The 14,322-nt window shown below is 43.7% G+C and overlaps 1 protein-coding gene across 11 annotated transcripts in view; it reads right to left on the bottom strand.

The window, feature by feature from the left end:
* Dennd2b (DENN domain containing 2B) overlaps positions 1-14,322 on the bottom strand; it is a 187,101-nt gene that overhangs the window by 70,870 nt on the left and 101,909 nt on the right. The gene's annotated exons all lie outside the window — the stretch shown is intronic.

Here is a 14,322-nt window from a genome sequence, read left to right as displayed (position 1 = left end):
GCTGGGGCTTACTCAACTATATACAGAACCAGGTTTAGAACTGCCAAGAACCTCTGCGACCTTAGTTTCTTTCTACAACAACAATTAATAGTTACCTCACAGGCCACTCTGTGGAGATGAGCTGATACACAGAAAGCGATGGCATCTGCTTCCTAGGAAGGGCTATGCCATTACTACACAGTTGTCACTAAGAAACTATCATCACCACTACAACCACCAGAATCCTCTTCCATACCTTGAGTTCATTACTTCCCTCCTCTCAAGTTTTGCAAAGATGTTCAGGAAGTAGTTTTATCTAACCCTGAGTGAGTCTAGGCCCAACCCCTGTACTCTGTCTACGAAACAAAGAACTCATTGTGTTCACTGTTTTGTTATTCCACAAAGGTCCCTATGGTGAATACTATGCCTACCACCTTTTCTGGCCTTTGTGTGACTGAGACCATCATTAGCCATCATTCTGTGGCAGCCCTGACTACAGTACATGACTATAGTACATTAACTCTACCTTCAAAAACCATTTTATAGGTACTTACCAAGCCTTGTGTACTATTAATGAAATGTCTTTTTAAAAATTAAATTATCATTATTATTGTGTGTGTTCACAGTGTATGCATATGGGCATGTGTCCCATAAAATGCATGTGGAGATCAGAGGACAACTTTGTGGAGTTGGTTCGGTCTACCTTCCTGGGGTTCTGGGGATTGAACCGAGGTCGTCAGGATTGCACAGCAAGCTATTTAACTGCTGAGCCATCTCACCAGCCCTGAAAACAGTCTTTGTCTTCTAAAGCATGAGCAGTAAAAGAACAGCCAGATGCACAAAAGGCAAGAAGAACACACAGGTACCAAAAAATAACTGACGGCAATGCTTTCAAAACAGCCTGGAGAAGGCAATCCTGGAAATTTGTTTTACAAAAGCTGGAGTTCTGTCTGCCACAGAAGGAGGGTGGATGCAACATTCTGAGCTAAGAGTGAATACAGAAAAATACAAGATATCATACCAAGAAGTATAATCAAGGGGCTGTGGGTGTGTTGTGATACAGCAAGAATTAAGAGTTGGATTTCTTCCTGACTCCTGACAGAGCTTTAAGCGCCTTGGGAATTTCCTCAAGGACACCTCCAGATGACAGCAGGAGAGGGCAGAGAAGTCCCTTTCAACAGCACCTGCATTTATTATGCTAACAAAGTGACTCTTGTGCGAATAGAAGCCAATGACCAGAGAGACTAAGGGGGTTGAAGCCTCATTCCCCAATCTGTGGGGAAAGAAGAGAGCTGAAGAGGGAGCTGGTCAGCAGTACTGACAACAATCAAGCCATCACACCTCTACAACAACACTCCACTGGGCCCCTGATGACACAATCCATCACATCTCCATAGCAAATTCTCCTTGGGAATTCAAAGAGCTCTGGGTTGGCAAACATATCAGAGTGCTGGTGGACAACCCAAGGGGAAGTGTGACTTGACTATTCCCTCACGCCCAACATCCTAGCCCTACACAGGTCTTTCAATTGCCTGGTCCTGAATTGTGTCCTTAATAATAAACTGGTAACAAGTACACTTGTTCTGAGTTCTGTTCTGTGAGCCATACCAGCAAATTATCAAACTCATGGGAAGGGTTGGGGAAGCAAGCCCCTAAAACTTTATAGCTAATTGACCAGAAATATGGATGGCTTAGACTAGTGAGTGGCGGCAGTCATAAGAGAAGAAGCCCTTAGCCGGGCGGTGGTGGCGCACGCCTTTAATCCCAGCACTCGGGAGGCAGAGGCAGGTGGATCTCTGTGAGTTCGAGGCCAGTCTGGTCTACAAGAGCTAGTTCCAGGACAGGAACCAAAAGCTACAGAGAAACCCTGTCTCGAAAATCCAAAAAGAGGAAGAAAAAAAAAAGAAAAAAAGAAAGAAACGAAGCCCTTAAACTGTTAAGGTTTATGCTAACTCCAACTAGTCAGTGTCAAAACTGAATTAGATTCTAAGACCTCTCGTTGGTGTTGAGAGCTGTAGAACTGGCTGCTGTGGGGGGGGGGGGCAGGAGGGAGCACTGTATCTGGTGCCACAAATGCGGTGAGCAGAGAGGGATGGTAGTCGAAAAGGAAAAGGAGGAAAGGGGAGCAGCGGTGGGAGATGAGATGAAGGGAAGTGGGCCAAACAGGTGAGAACAGAGATGGGCTTTAAATGACAAAATATAAGGACACTTCTGCTTCCGGAGTGCTCCAGCAGCCGCAGGCACAGAAGCCTTAAGCATAGTTCACTACTTGCCCCGTGTGAGCTCATATTGCCTGGTAGTGGCAAGCAATTGGAAAAACACTCAAGCCTCCCTTCCCTGTTCTGAGCGGCAATTTCATTTTCTGGGCAAGCTCAGTGTACCACCCTGAATTTAATTCCCACCCCACCAGAAGACGAGCTGCTTATCCCACTCTCATTCTGTCTTCTCCAAGCTCTGTGTTAGCGCCAGTGCTTTTACACAAATCCAGCTTCACGTCTTGAGTAAAATATAATTTCATAGGAATGCAATTCTGGAATGATCTCATTGAAAAAGCACATCCAGCAAAGGCCATGAGCAGACTTCAGGCCAGCCATTCACACTCACAGCCAAGAAGTTTGCAGACCCCTTTCCCTTAAATGGAGAATGTGCCTGGGCCCCAAAGCAAAGCACAGCAGCTGCCCATAGACATCTCGCTACCTACCCACTGTCTGTATTCCTACGGACTGAGGCCTGGACCCAGAGAAGTGACTGCCTTGAACTACCCTGGCACTATACAAGGACAGACTCGAGTCACCATGAAAACAGGCCTCATCACCCAGAAGAGCTCTGGCTCTAAGCCAGCTAAGACCAGCTGAAAATATGAGCATTGCCTTGAAAGAGCACCCCCTCCCAGCCCCCAGATAACAGTTCAGAAGCCTCCCATCAACCACCTGCTTCTGCAACTCCTAGGAGCTCAGCTACCACCTCCACCTGGCCCCACTGAGCAGAAGCAGAAAATTTGACTCTGAAACCAGAAGGCAAAACCAGGTTCAGCCCAGTCCAGCTGAGACAAAATGGACCCTAGGAAAAATTATTATAGTCTGATGGACTCTCAAAAATGTTAGCTCAAAAATCACCAAACTGGAAAAAAAAAAAAAAAAGAAAGTCCTCACTCTGAATCTGCTCCCCACCCCTAATAAATCCTCATAAATAGACCAGAAAAAGGGAAAAAAATGCTAATGGCTTACAGGACCTATGGGAACTTTCAGTGCTCTCTTTGCAACTTTTCTATAAATCTGAAACTATTCTAAAATTAAAAGCTTTCTTAAAATAATAGCTTGTGGTTTCCTCTACAAGGAATAATGGGAAAAGAGTAGTCTTGGAGTAATTTCAAGTAGTTAATGAAATCTGGGTATAAAATTTCCCCCCATTGCTACAGAGCTTTAGAGAAAAGCTAATCTGTCTAAGCTACACTCCTCATCTGTAAGATGGAGGCAGTACAAGCGCAAGGAGTTTGTGTGTGAGTTGGAGCTGCTGTAGTGCACAGCAAGGCCTTCCCACAGGGAAACACTTCTCTAGTGGGCAGCAGCAGTTTTCAGTAGATCAGCCTTCACTCTGACTTCCTGAGGACAGCATGAGGAGACCTCAACTCCACTCTTTAAGCCTTATGTCTTCTTGGCATGACTCTTTAAGCCCAAAGCTTTAACCCACAGTGTTAAAAGTTTTCTTCAGCAAGTTCCAACTGGAAAAGCACACCTATGCTGACTGCCTTTCCTCACCCACCAGGATCCAATGTCACTGTAATTAGCAAGCACATCCCCAAGGCTGGCAGGAAACAATCAAAGGGGCAGTCAAAAGTTTAACCAGAGCTGCTGGTCTGGTAGGGTTAGCTCTTCTCAGATGGCTGTGGGGTGGACAGGGGAGGTGTGCTCTCAGAGTCCCACAGAGATCCTTCATTGTGGTAGCACCACTACTACCGACCACCAGCCCATACCCCTGTCTGCACCTTGCTCCTGGTATCCTGGCCCCACATGAATCCAGGCTGATGGGCACAGCAAGTTCCTCAAAGCATAGAAAGTTCTCCCAGATATGATCCTAGTGCTGCACACAAAGCTCCCCAAGCCCTAGAGGCAGACTCAAGTTTCTACTGCCTCTAGCTCTATGGTGGTGTTCTCCACTCCTTCCCTAGGGAGACCGAGGAGCATGCTGAACATGGGAACCTCTTTCTGGTCTCATAAGCAAATGGCTGGGGGCCAAGGAAAGGCTCAGGTGAAGAAAAGTACATGTTTTGGTGTTAAGTAATCTCCTGGAAAATCACTCATAAGGATGTCAGATACTCTAAAATCTCACCCAAGACAAAGGAGAACTGCAATCTCACCCAGAAAATTTAGTGTCCAAATAAGGGAGTGCTACACCAGTTAGCTTGTTCCAAGTGTGAAAGGCCCTGCGAGAGCAGCAGTTCCCAGGCTTAGGATTCCACTAACAGGTTGTAACCCCTCCAAGAGCTAATGGGCACATTCTAGTGGCTAATAATTCTGACCTTCCAGATGGCGGGGGGGGGGGGGGGGGGGGGGGGGGGGGGGGGGGGGGGGGGGGGGGGGGGGGACACACCCCAGCTGAGGCCCAAGGACATTAGTTCCTGGCAGGCTTATGCAAAAAAAAAAAAAAAAAGTTCGGCACAAGCCAGATAACAGACCCAGACTTCAAGGACAAGTTTGGGAAGCAGGGCCTAAGATGTCCTTGGAGCCATTTCTTACAATACAAGACAGTATTACTATTTTTTTAATCTTCAAACTATAATTTTTTATTATTTTTCTCTTACATATCAATCCCAGTTCCCCCTCCCTCCTCTCCTTCTACTCCCCTAACTGTCCCCCCCCACCCCACCCCTTTCCAACCCTTAGAGAGGGTAAGGTCTCCCCTGGTAAGTGAACTAAGTATGTCCTATTACCTCCCTGAGGCAGGAGGAAGGTTTCTCTCCACACAGAATGGGCTACGCAGAGTAAGTTTATGTATTAAGGTTAGATCCTGGTCCCACTGGCATTGGCCCCACAAGCTGCCCAAGCCATACTACTGTCACCTGCATACAGGGGACCTAGTTTGATCCTATCCAGGATCCCCCTTAGCTGTTCAGAGTCAGTGAGCTCCCACCAGCTTGGGTTATCTGATTCTGTGAGTTTCCCCACCATGGTCTTGACCCCTTTGTTCATATATCGTTCTTCCCCACTTGGTTTGTATTCCAGGAGCTCAATGCAGTGAGGATCTCTGCATCTGCTTCCATCTGTTTCTGCATGAGGGTTCTAGTTTCTCTGGGGTTGTGGACTGTAGGCTGGTTATCCTTTGCTTTATGGCAAGACAGTATTATTTCATCACTATTTCTCCTTACCCTTTAGCCTCCAGTCCTCTGTAGTCATAAATTGCGTTACCATTCTGTCACTCAAGGCTGATAACTGTCCATCACCAGTATCAACACTAACAGAGACCAGTGAGTGAAATCTTAAAGAAAGGAAAGGGAAGAGGAAAGAAGCCACCATCTGGCCTCAGATCACCAGCATCTAGCTTGCAGGAGTCTCAGCCAGAGCAAAGCATATCCAGCTGTATTAAGTACTTCATCTTTGAAACTTGCCATCCCAATCTTTCTTGTTCCACAGCCCTGGAAGGTCTCCCACACAGTCAGCCCTATGATAGGCACTGTCAAGGTTGTAGAGAGGCACAGTGTACACAGTACCTTCAGAGAGTCATCTGTGCATTTTCAGACCCTGTCCACTTTAGCCCCCCCCCCCCAGTCCCTCAGTTCTGATTCCATGCGCCTCTGTGCCTGTGAGTCTGCGTTTTATTTACACTACCCATGTCTGTTGTTAGCAACAGAAACAAAGTACTTTAAGGCAAAAAAAGGCAAGTCTGCCAATTGGCTTGCTGCTCTTCACCCTGCTTCCAGCTCAGGAAAGGAGATGGTGGAGGATCCTTCCAGCCACAATCAATTGTTTGTGCCTTTAGCTCCCATGTCCTAGGGAGCCAGGACAAATGGTAAACTCGAAGTTGGTTACTGTTCCTTAGGTGCCTCCTCTTCCCTGGAGCCCACACTGATACCTCATCCCCCTAATCTGCCTGAATGTGGAATGCTATTTCAAGTGTTAAAAATCAGGAAACCACTCTCTCCCTTGTCCTCACCACCTAAATGCCCACTTGGATAGCCAGAAAAACTAAGTAAAAATAAATCCCTGAGCTGGGGAGATGGCTTAGTAGGTAAAGTGTCTGCCATACAAGTCTGAAAACTTGAGTTCAGATCCTCAGACCCTATATAAAAGCTGAATGCAGGAGCAAACCCCTATAATCCTTATAGCCCTATAAGTAGATGGGAGGTAGAGACAGGAGAATCACTGAAAGCAATGTGTAAGAGAAATCCTGTCTCAAACAAGGTACACAAGGGTTTCTTAAATGATGTAAGGAACTGAGAGAGACATCAAAAAATACAGTTTTGTTCTTATGCACCAACACAACTAAATATTGTGACACGCAAACAAACCTATCCATTCTACCTATCTCTGACAAACAAGGACGGCTAGATGGCCAGACAAGGAAATGACTATGCCCTAGGAGGGAGCCATTTGCCTGCCTTATTTTCATCTTCTGGAATAATATCAACTCCTCTCAGTTAGGGCCTTTCCCCAGTCACTATAAACTTACCGATTTATTTGTGACATGATGGGCTTCATTAAGGAAATGCCCAGAGCTGGTGTTATCTAGAAATGGTCAGTTATGTCCTGATCAGAAGGCCACACAGATAAAGCCAAGAGCAATCTCTGCTTGACATTTATGAATCTTTAAAACCAACCAGGTAGAGCGGTAAAGAATGCAAGAGACTTGGTCACCTGATCTCTGTGCAGTGTTGGAAGGTGGAAGAAAAGTACCTACAAGATACGAGGGCTCCCAAGGCTGTAATAAAGATTTAACAAGCCAGGTGTTAGTGGCACATGCTTTAATTCCAGCACTCAGGAGGCAGAGGCAGAACTATGAGGCCAGCCTGGTCTACATAAGGAGTTCCGGGACAGCCAGGGCTGTTATACAAAGAAACCCTGTCTCAAAAAAACAAACAAATAAATAAGAGCTATTCAGAATAATGCTTTAATACAAGCAAAAATATATGTTACTAGATTCTAACTTGATAGCAGGAAGCCAAACCTGTTTTATCTGGTTTCTGGAGTATATGAATGGCTCTACATTTAGTCAGAAATACAGAACACAGAATATAGAATACAGAACTCAGGGTCTTGAATTATAGCACAATTCTTAACAAAATTCTACCACAAAGTGTAGTGTGAGGGATGCCAATGCCCCTGGTATGTCGAGTCCCATTTTTCTATCAGTTAAGTCACCAGAAGGTGCCTATTAGCTTAGCTCCTTATACAGTGACTTTTGACAAGTTACAATTTTATATAATACATTTGAATTATATTGACAGTTTGCACAAGAGAGAACTATAGGAAACTAATACTGCATAAGCATCTAAGAAAACCGCTGTAATTATAACTGTACAAGCGACTTCTTAGTTAATACATAAAAAATTACTCAACAGGTAAAAGTGTTTACTCTGCAAGCCTGACAACCCAGAATGCACAATGGATGAGGAACGCTCTCCTGACCTCCACATATGTACCATGTCCCGTGCACACTCACACACCAATACTAAACAAAATAAAAATCAAAAAAGAACTACATCTAATATATCATTCAGTATTACCTTAGCTATTCATGTAAGTTTCACTACAATATGAAACTTAAGGAAAAGAAAAACCTTGATCTGCTCTGAGACTGGAGCACAGACCTTCAAGGACTTGCAGTCAGAGTGGAAGGCTGCTCACAGCCTCAGACATGAGCAAGACTAGGATACTGTACACGCTTCTCTGGTGCCAATTACCTGTTACTTTTTTATTAACAAAGTTAAGGTTTCTTTTACCAGTCATCTTGTATACAGAGCATTGTTCTCCTGCATTAATTATGCGAATTCATTTAACACTCTAAAATGATACAATGAGGTATGTGCTATAAAGAAAAAAAAAAAAAGCTCAAAGTATAGTTAGCAAAAGCAGAAACCAGAATTCAAACTGGATCTAATTTCAAAATCCCCCTTCTGGATACTATCCCATCAAAAGTACAGTGGGTGTTACTTTTACTGTGTCTCCTATAGCCAGTCACTTCAATTCCTCTTCTGAAAGGATGAACTATAAATCCAAGGAAATAAGGTATGTAAAAATGTTTCATCTGTTGTATTCATATATAAATAATGGCTACTAGCCCTCCTGGAAAAGATAAACATTGCAGAGTTAATGTACTACTTTACACACATGTGTGCATATGCACATGTACATGCATGCACATACACAAACATCATGAGGAGGTGAGCTCCAAACACAGCTTAACATCCCCCAGCATTAAAAGTCACAAAGTCATGTAAGAGAGTGTCAGTCACTCTTAAAGAGATGTGTTTGACGCTCAGTGAGTAATCCTCCCCTGGGCGCGGACTCCTGTTTACTTCACCATTGAAGGAGATGCTGGTTCAGTTAGGGGGACTTTTCTCCCAGCTCCCTTTTCACCAGTCTTAGTAATGACCACTCTCAAAGCATTCTTTCAAGAGATGCTATCTTTTGTTTCATTTTGTTTCTTTTACGGTGTTGGGGGTTGAAGTAAAGTCTTGAACATGGTAGGGGTTGATCTACTTCTGAGCTACAACATCCCTAGCCTCAAAAGACACTCTTTGAAAGAACAAACTGCCACTTTCAAGCTTTCATGGCTGAGCTAATGACATAAATTGACTCTGAATCAAAGTTCTCCCAAACTCTGAAGCTACAGTATGTGCCTTTACTGGACACTTGATGGTTATTACCCTAGCAGACGGGTGCCTATTTAACATATTAAAGTGAATACTGGCCTCTCTGGTCTCTCTCAGCAGGGCCAATACCTGTTCAGAGTCTTGAGTCCTGGTTTCTCACAGCACTTCTCATCCTGTCCCTCACCCTGAAACACTCCAGGCTGAAGCTTCCCTTTCCTTACCCCAGTCCTTCTGGTTCCTACACAACCTCAGCCATTTTGGTTACGCAGTGTCTTGGTCCATTGTTCTCCTGGTCTCCTGGCTCACCTCTGGCCTCATAGCCCTCTTCTCGTCTCTCTTCTCTCTTCCTTTCTTTCTTTCACCCGTTTCCGTTTCCCTCTCTTATCAAGGTCCAGTTCAGTCTGGACCCTTCCAGATGCCTCCGGCTGTTTTCTCCCTCATAGCTACAATAAGCCTCAATCATACAGAGGGGCATTCATCTCCTCATTTTCTTCATTCATTTTATTTTAATTAATTTAATTTTTATTTTAGTAGAGACAAAGCGAAAAATCAGGTAAGTTCAGAAAAGAAGTCATTCTCTCTAGTCCTGAGCTTGGGGGTTTCCCAGAAGTTTAAGAGGCAAGTGTTACAACAGCAGGAAAATGCTGGGAGCTGTCTCATTGAGTGCAGTTCTCCTGCCCACCCATCCAAATCCAGTAAGCAGAATATACAGCATGGAAAAAAACTCTTCCAAAGAGGGGCAAAGATGACAAACCCCAATCAACATGCACCTGGGCTACTTCTGCAAAGGAATCGCTGCAGGTGGGGGGCAAAGCATGAGCAGTGGACCTGCTGGCCAATGGCCCTGTCCTAGTGATTAAGTATCTCCTCTAAGGGAATCCTGTTCCTCCTACATATCCCAGTTCTTCTCCTTTTTATTAATTTTCCACCTTTTTTTTTTTTTTTGCTTTCCCAACACAAACCAAGAGAAAGCAACATTTTGAGGCAAGCTTAACGATATTTGAATTTTTCTCACCTTGTCTTCTCTTGCTCACTGAACAGGACTTCAAATTCCTAACCACATCACACACAATCCCCTGCCCTAAAACACTCCAGGTTACCTACATCTCAGTTTCTGGCAACCTTAACACCTATTACTGTTTGAAACCCTGGTCTATATTACATACAATAGTCAACCCTTGGACCTTAGCACTCAAGACTATACATCTCAAAGTCTTTCAGAGAGTTCTTCTGAAATGTTCCCAGTTAAAAAAGTATAATGCCTGAGATGTGCCTCAAAAATCTGGTAATGGAGAGGTAAACAGGCATAGGAACAAAGCCAGCTCATCTGTGTGTGGACAGCAGTTGATGCTGAATGGCTATTCATCTTCAACTCCACTTCTGGGTATGCTTGACATTTCCCATAATACAAAGTTTAAAACATAAAACCACTTAAGTCAAAGATTAAAGACGAACAGTGCCAAAGTTCACCCAGAGGTGACCTTCACAAAATAAAAACTATAATTTTACAGTGGAGATATCTGGCTGGTCTACTTTAAGCAGTAACCAAATTTAACAGCAACAGCAGTATCTAGAGTTATATGTCTATGATCCTCGGCACTTATAAAGGAGTCCCCTGAATGCCCAGCCGAGTCTAATTTACAATTCACAGAAAATACAGAGGAGAGACAACCACCCAAACAATGCTCCAAAGAAACAACCAGGTTAACTACCAATTGAATTCCTGTCAGAAAACAAAAAGGAATGTCTAAACTGAACTCCATCCCCCCTCCACCCCTAAAAAAAACACAGAGAGACACAAACCTGCTTTCCCACAAAGTCCTGTGTGTTTCTATAAATGACTTCACTCACGTTCAAGCTTATCATCAAGTCCTGCCTACTCTGCTACTCTAGGACTCCTCCTCCATTCCCTGCCTCACTTTACCTGTGACTTTACCAGTTTACTGCAACAACGAAAACCAACCCAGACTTCAACAGACTCTTCAGGCCTACTCTATGCCCTTCTTCCTTTGCACATCATTCTCGCTATCTCCACACTCCACAGTACTTTCCAAACTGTGGGGGGATGGATGACAACTGACATGGCACCCCACTCAGTACAGCACTCATTGGCAGTAATCACAGTTCAGTAAGGCACACACTTCTCAGTTCTTCCAAATCTTCTCAGTAGACGAAGAAGAAAGTTTCTATTCACTGTGTCCCCTCCAAACACCTTACCTGCCCTCCACTCTTACATGTGTATACGTGGTATGTGCATGTGTATGAAGATGTACTTGTTTGTACACATGCATGCATAGGACTGAGGTTGACAGTCTTCCGTAATCACTCTCACTTTACTCACCCAGGCAGGGTCTCTAAACTGAACCCCCAGACTGCTGTTTGATCTAACCTGGCTAGCCAGCCAGCTCTGAGAATCCTATCTCTGCCTTCCAAGTGTTCGAATTACAGGCAAGCCCCATACCAACACATGTGGTTTTTAAATGGGTTCTGGGGAATCCAAACTCCAGTTCTCACACTTGCATGGCAAATGTTTTATACACTGCAATTTCCCTGGTGCTCTGACCAGCTCTTAATGAGAGAGGAATTTCAGAGACCACATTTTGTTTTGTTTTTTCGAGACAGAGTTTCGCTGTAGTTTTAGAGCCTGTCCTGGAACTAGCTCTTGTAGACCAGGCTGGCCTCGAACTCACAGAGATCCACCTGCCTCTGCCTCCCGAGTGCTGGGATTAAAGGTGTGCACCACCACTGCCAGGCTTGGCTAAAATTTCAAAACCATTCTTTTTGTTTCATTGTACGTACTTAAGAAAGTCACCTTCCATGTATGTCAAATAATACTGATTTTTCACTTTAAGAAACAAGTAGCATTTGTTTTATTTTTTTAAATAAATTTAAGTATTTAGAAATAGAAAGTAAGGTGATTTAAATATTGGATAAGAAATACCCCAAGTATTAAGAGGCTTTGTTGATACTAAAAAGATGGTAGACAATGAATTAATCCTGGGGAACTGCTTAGTCCTTTCTCTTATGGCCATGGTTATCTTAAAGCAAATCTCTTCGCTGTCACTGCATTGAGGAACAAAGTGTGGCCCATGCAGGTGGTACTCCCAAGGCTAGGGGAGATAAAGGCCATGCAACATCTTTAGGTCTCTCTCCTGAGTCACCTCTTAAGAACTGTAGTTACCCTATGGAAGCAGAGGGTATACACAGCATGGAGTAATAGCAAGGATGGGAACACGAAAACTCTCAAGAACAAGCAAGCAAACTGAGGACCCCAACTTCTTCTGCTTTCCAGTCCACCAGCACACAGGTGAGTGAGCGAGCCTCCAGATGACATCCCCCCAGCCTTCATGTAACTAAACTACGTAAGACATCAAGCAAGAGGCTCAGGATTATGAGAGACAAATGATGTTTAGCCACTATATTTCAGGGTACAGGTTAGTAGGTAGATCTTTAGGACCTATCTGGAGTCCCATCTTGACCTCCCTCACTCCCCAGCAAATTGTACCATTCCTGTCCTTCTGTAGAAAGATATCCCTGTAGTCACTACCATCCAAACCCTATAAGCAAAGTATTCAGTGCAAATCCTTGCAATGGATAAGGTAACAGACCCCACTGCAGGATGCTGGCCTTTCCTGTTTTACCCCGTAAGTTAAGTTCCTTTAGTCGTATGTGTGCAGTTGGCCCTGCAGAGGCCTGATGCATGTTGAATACTTTCCACTTCTGCTTCCCTACGTAGCCCACTTCCACTAACATTTCTGCCTAAGCTCCTAGCTGACAGAGCAGAAACCATGCCAGCTCATTCCTGTTCTCCTCAAATCTCTCAAACCCTAATGGCTAGTTCTAAGATTTTATTTACACTCTGACCCTTGAAGGAGGTGTTCTTTCTTAGGACCACTAGGATCAGCACCCTAGGCTGACCCTGCACTAAAAGCTCTCTTTAAAGTACAGTAAGGATGTAGTTGGGCAGTGGTGCACACCTTTAATCCCAGCCCTCGGGAGGCAGAGGCAGAAGGATCTCAGGCCAGTCTGATGTACATAGCAAGTTCCAGGACAACCAATATTATACAGAGAAACCCTGTGTATGGGAGGTGCAGTTAAGGTGAGTCTGTTTAGTATCTGGGACAGAAGTGAATCCGCAATAAACAGCATTTTTCTTCTCCGACCTCAAAATCTTCCTTTGCGCTGCCATGGTGTGTGAGTGTGTGTGAGAAAGTATGGGTGTTGCTTCACAAAGGCCATTCACCGTTTTTAATCTCTTACTGTCTCACTGGCCTGGAGTCCACTAGTGCCTGCATTTGGATTATGAGCATCTGCAACCACACCCCGTGTTTTACAAGTGATGAAACTGAACAAGCTTGAACTAGCTTTTCTTTTCTTTTCTTTTTGAGTCAAACCAGGCTGGCCTTGAACTTGCGGCCCTCCCTGACTCTACTTCTGCCTCCCAAGTGTTAGGATTATATGCTTGGGCCACAACAGCTGTTTTTTTATTAGTCCCCGAAGAAGACATTTGATCATGTTTTATTGCTGCTCCTATGCCAAGCCACACCATTTCTGGATCCTAATGCTTCCTGGTACTTTGGCCCACTTAACTCTGCTACTATGTCACTAGAGTCAATACCCACCTATGGGCCACCTCAGCCAGAATAAGATCATGAAACCACATCTGACTTAAAGGAGCAGCTTTGTGTCACAATATCTGGGTCTCCGGCATTCATACAGTTGTATGTAGGGATTCACTCTGAAGTTTTTCCAAGGGGCAGATGTGATTATCCCCAAACACACAGAAAAGGATATATGACACTACCATATCCAGGATGACAGAAAATAAACAGACTTCCTAATTGGGGAGACTTGAGTATAATTGTCAATCTGCCACCTTCACTAACTGTATTGGAAGTGTTTGTTTCTTTGTAAATGTTGCAAAAAATATTTTTTTAAATTAATTTATTTATTCTACATTCCGGTCAGAGTTTTGCAAAAATGTTTATAATGGCTATGGTAGATCATAAATAGGAGGCATACTGTAAGAACTCGAATGTGGGGGCCTCAAATCACTAAAAAAAAAAAAGTAAAATGAAATTTACACATTTTATGTAAAGAATCAATTTAACAAGAGAAAGGAGGAAAAAATACCACCAACAAATTCTTAACAAATCTACAATGGATCAACTAGAAAAGTGAATTCTCCAAAGAATAAAATCAATTGTCAGCTAACATAAAAAGTGCTCAATCCTACTAGTAATGACAAAAGCCTAAATAAAGCATCAGAAAGTCCCTTTTCCGAGGTCAGAGAGATGGCTCAGCTGCCACAATCTCCAGTGCTTTCTCAACTCCACTGGCATTTCATTACATGCATGTACAAACACATACCATAATAAACAATAAAATCATTTTTAAAAGAGAAATTCTTTTTCGCCTATCAGATTGGCAAAGATTAAAAACTTGCTAATACCATATTGGCAAAAGTATGGTAGGAACAGGTGCTTCCCAATACTACTCTTGAAAATTAAGCTGACGCAACTTCTTTGGAAACA

Source organism: Alexandromys fortis, unplaced genomic scaffold (assembly GCF_014885135.2).
Source record: "Alexandromys fortis isolate MF-2015 unplaced genomic scaffold, M_Fortis_MF-2015_v1.1 scaffold_129, whole genome shotgun sequence".
NCBI lineage: Eukaryota > Metazoa > Chordata > Mammalia > Rodentia > Cricetidae > Alexandromys > Alexandromys fortis.
Note: the sequence above shows the minus strand (reverse complement) of the source record. Positions and strands in the feature narration are given on the sequence as shown.